This window comes from Gobio gobio (assembly GCF_949357685.1).
Source record: "Gobio gobio genome assembly, chromosome: 9".
Lineage (NCBI taxonomy): Eukaryota > Metazoa > Chordata > Actinopteri > Cypriniformes > Gobionidae > Gobio > Gobio gobio.
Window position 1 is genome coordinate 36,984,956 of NC_137115.1, and position 5,516 is coordinate 36,990,471.

Below are 5,516 nucleotides of genomic sequence, written 5' to 3' on the forward strand. Positions count from 1 at the left end.
TTCCGTCCTGGTAAGGCTCACCTGCCTATCCATTCTGACTGATTTTAGAGGCTAAAAGATGATTACAAAATCAGCGATGTCAAACAGATATGCCATCCACCCTGTACGTTTCAGTCCACAGCTATATTGTAGCCTGAAATGGACTGCAACAGCTGTTGTACATGTGGACTGATGCGTCGCGCACATTAGTGTCTGTCGAAATGGCCAGAGCACCACGTTACATAAAAGCTGCCTTTGGAAGCTTTGAAAGCTCCGCTCCATTGTTTTCTATCGCCAGTGAAGCCAGTGTGGACAAGAATTTGCAGTTAGGCAAAACAGACAGGGCTTTTTCGGTGTTTAGTTTCGACAACATTCTCCTCAATATGAGAAGACATATCAGTGGGTAACTGACACAGTTTGAGAAGAAAAAGAACGCTTGAGACTTCTGTGAATCAGACTGTCACCTGTCTGATCGCCGTTTCAAAGTGATGACTTGATTAGCAGGGCTGCTGCGAGACTCTTAGATCAAGGAATGAGAAACCAGGGCAGGCAGAACAAGCGCTTCTCTACTGCTGGAAAGCCGTTCTAAATATAAATGACCCATCGTGCAACTGTAGTTTGAGGAGTAGTTTGGACTCTGCTGGTTGTCTGACTGCCTTTTCCCAGTGGGAGCTCTGCTGTTTCTCTGGACTGCATCTGTAAAGCTCATTGAATCCTTTATTCACGAGAGGCGAAGGACAATCAATCGGGTTACTGGGAGTCTTTCTCACAGGTTTATTGCTACAGGCCTTGAAAGTTTTTTTTTTTTTGTTGAAAGTTTGGAGGCAGACCAGTGTACTTCACAAGATCCAAGACATCGATTTGTTTGTTTCCGCCATCCATCCGCAAAAATCGCATCCTTTGTATGCAATATGGATATAGTCTATCATAGTAGGCTACTCGTATTACATTCAGACACTGCTCAGTAGCTTTTAAAATATACTGTAGCTATAAGAGTATTGATCCGACTAAGAATAGAGAACAGCATTGATCTATAATGTCTAATGACTTTTTTATAGGACTGATACAAAGCTTTCTGTATTAAAGAAGTGCTTTGCAGTCGACTTATTTTGCATAGTTTTTAAACTTACCATTTTATTATATTTATATTAGTTTATACAATTTAAATTATTATATTAGTTTAATTCTAAACATTTAATTACAAAGTAAATATAGTGTGATCTTGAATTAAATGAGACAATGCAATCTTTGTAAAATGGTCCATATTCAGCTAAAAAAAATGAAAGCACTGTAAAATTGACCTTAAATGTTTAAGTATAGTCAACTTGAATATTTAAGTCATTTAAACTTAAATCACATTAAACAGACTTAATAATGAGTTGAATCTTGTGTAACATAAATAAAAGTTGAAAATTGCTTAAGGGATTACTGCATTTTAAAATGAATATTACACCATGATTTACTCATCCTCAAGCCATCCTAGGAGTACATGACTTTCTTCCTTCTGATTAACAGAATCGGAGTTATATTAATAAATATCCTGACACTTCCAAGCTTTATAATGGCAGTGACAGGGTCCAAAGTGCATCCATCCCTCATAAACATTCTCCACACATTAGCTCTGGGGGTTAATAAATGCCTTCTGAAGGCAATCGATGCGTCTGTGTAAGAAAAATATCCTTATTTAAAAGTAAAATATCTAGCTTCCTCCAGACTGCCTTCCATATTCACCTAGGGTGTCTTGAGGGTGATCATGGGGTAATTTTCATTTTAAAGTGAACTACTCCTTTAACTTATTTTAATTAAGAGTTAAAGCAAAGTTAAAGGGGTCATGTTTTTATACTGTTGTCTGAGGTCAACTTATGACGTTTGCGTGGTTTTTACATTCAAAAACATCATAATGAATAAGTAATAGGCTATTTTCTACCCTGGTTCTGAGGGTCTCTCAAGACACGCTCGGTTTCTATGGGCGTGCCGCACTGAAGACTTGGAAGTAACCGTCCATGGCTAGGATTGGATAATATTTGCATATTTAATGAGCTTCAGCTCCCCTCTGTGGGAATTGTTTTGAAAGCATCTGAGGAATCGCTCACAGGACTCGCAAAATGCCTTTATCAAACAAACACAAGGATTAATCTCTCATCCACCCACGATTGATTGGAATGTTATTTTTTTATTACTTGGCCGGCCCGATCGGTGAATAACTGCGACCCATACACACAAACACACGCACACACACACGCACAAAGGAATGTTATTTCACTATTTAAGATAGCCTGTCGGCAGGCCATGCTTATGTTTTGGTAGCCCATCTGAAAAACACATAGGCCCGGGACGTTGGGCTTTGCGAGCCCTGGCCCATAACGTTACAAGTCCGAGTCTGATCACAAATGAACCAATAACACCTCAAATAAAGGATTCTCCAGCCTATGACAGCGTGCTAAGGTATGTTCAGTTAGACATATACATAATCAATACGATCTGTAACAATGCAATACTATTACATAAAAAAAAAATATATATTTTTTACTCACATAAGTGTGTTGCACCATTCCTGTCGGATGCAATATAGAAGGCACAGCATTTTGTTTTAATCTTAATATGTCTGCAAATCCATTCTCGACCGGCATGTTTATTGCTCGGTAGCACGATCCGTTTAGCTCCACGAGACGGTGGGCGGGGCTACAGAAGCAGGCGTACATATCTATCTGTTGAGGCGGCGTTTCTGCATTCTATGACGTCAATGGTCGACATAATCTGAGATCGAGCCTTTTCTGGGCCCGGTGTCAATAAAAGCTTTTCTTTGACTTACAAAGAAGCTTTCAGCTCTGAAAATTACAGGATATTCTTATATCACAATGAACTTTTAAATATCAAAGGCTCAAGGGAAAGTTGATTTCTCAATTCATCACCCCTTTAAGAGTTAAAGCAATGTAAAAACATACGTTGTCATAACTTATTGATCATATAATTTGTTACAGTGTAAAAGAGTACACAAGGAAATAAAAACATTCCCACAGGGGTTTGGCAACACACTTTCCTTTATTTAAAAAATAGTAGGATTTAAAGAATGCAATTTAGTGCACCACCTAATATATTTATAGTGCCTTACATGTAGCAAAATACTCCACAGGACAAATCTGGGTTCACAAGATATCTGATAACTGCCACTCACCAGAACTACATTAAACACGTCATTCAAGAGCGTTTCTACAGCTTGTAAATGCAGCTTTCTGGTGGTGGTTAGGATGGCAGTACAAAAATACAGATATGACAGCGATTATAGAACTGAATTACTTATTAGATCCCTTTTTTTAACCCAAAGCACACCAGATTAATAGATCATTTAATGGCAGTGTCTGTTAATGGGAGAAAATTTCAATAATTATATTAGTAGTGCTGTGGTCATTTAAATCACCGATAAAAAGCGTCCCTGTCTCTGCAACACTGTTGATTCAAATATCACAATTCAGTACCAACGAATGCCAACATGTAATTCAGATCTAATTAATAGGTACAAAAACCAATGAAAAATGAAAACACATTGAATGGGTACAAAATTAGTTTCAACGACTGTTGAAAAAAATATTCCAAAATATACAATCAGATGGCACGGGTGTGCAAGAATGTTCATAGATGTTCTGGAGGTATGAATTTTCAATATGTAGAGAGAGATCATGCCTTGCAAATAAGTATTGGGCAATTAACAGTTAATGAACTTCACACTTGCTAGAAACTATAATGTGATTGTGTATGCGCTGTATAATAGTATCCACATACATCTGCTTTATTATGAAAACCCAACATAAATTAACTCTAATGTGGCAAAAGAAGAGGCAAAGAAAAAAAAAAGCATATAGAAAAACTAAAGGTAAATGCAAAAATGTTATCAGTTAATGCTTTGCACACCCTTAAAATCAATGAGTGACGAAAATATGATACAAAAACAATAACATAAAACAATGAACAATGTACAAAAAAAGAACAACTAAAAATGACAACCCTTGTGTTGGAGTATCAAGCACTGAGATTCTCTTGCACCTTTAGATATTTGACAGAAACATTTAGACAGTTAGCAAATAGAAACATTTTCATTGCATATTAAACAGATATGCCCCAGATGTCAAACACATTTGCAACGGTTTATGAGATGATCTGTACTGAAATGTTTACACGCATTAAGCTTGACACAAATGCATTTCAAAACAGACACAAAAAAATAGTAAAAATGAAAATTGCTAATGCCAAACTGCCGTTGGTTGTTCAACATTAAACTGTCATTCAACAATAACAACTCAACATCTGACAATTTCAGATTTAAAATACACAATGCAGCCTATAACAGTGGAAAAAATATAAAGGAAAAATGGGTATTGTATAGACGTGGGTATATACTTTCTTTTTTGTAAAAGAAGAGAGATGGGTTTGAAGACATCTTTCAAAAATTAAAAACGGACCTAATAAGGACCTTTCCAAACTCTTAAACAATTCCTAACCTTGGAAAGCTTACACGGGATTAGTACACAGGATGCAATTTTGTGGCCAAAGTTTGTAAATCAGTCAGATAAGAGGGTTGGAACACGTCATGAAGTTTAGCGTGGTGGGGTTAGAGATAGTACACTGAGCAGATGGCGCGTATCAGTGCAAACCTAATCAGAGCTGGTATTGACTAACTCAGCGGTGTTCTTGAAGCAAAAATGGGGTTGAAGCCAGACCACCAGGCACAACACAAAAACATTTTCATTTATGATGGTAATAATGTTGACTGGAGCCAAAACTTGCATATCAGAGAATTTGCTTGTACTGTTTCTATTTGCTGGTGATGGTGAACATGCGGTACTGATTGAAAAATGCTGTAGAATTCTGTCCTCAAGACACAAAGGCCTCATAAATAACACGCATGCCTTAAAGCCAACATAAAACACCCTTGATAACCCATTTTACATCTGTAATGTGACATGTCTACTAGTAAAACCGTCTGTTCTTTTATTAAAATAAATGTACATTGGGACTAACACTATATCCGTATGGAATTGACTGTATCTCTGCATACCAGGATAGAGCTAAACCTGAATGTGCCGTCATTATTTGTAACCTTTATTAGTTAAACAGCATTAAAGGGTTGAAAATTCTGTCATTAATTACACACCCTCATGTCTTTCCAAACCGGTAAGACTTTCATTCATCTTCGGAATTCATCTTTTCTGTCCCTCCATTGACAGCCTACACAACTACCACTTTTAAGCCCAAGAAAGGTAGTAAAGACATCATTAAAGTAATCCATGTGTGCACACGTTGGAGATTAAGGGTATGTTTACACGAAAACGATGTGAACGATGTTGCTAAAAACGGAAGTGTTTTCTTTGTACAGATGACAATGATATCAAACCGATCCCTGTTCACACGGATCCATGAAAACGACTAATAATGCTGTATTATGCATGCCATACAAGTAGTTGGCGATGTCACTTTGTAAAGAAAGACACATGCCCATTCTTTTGACACATGCGCATTTTTATGCCTATAGGCATACATTA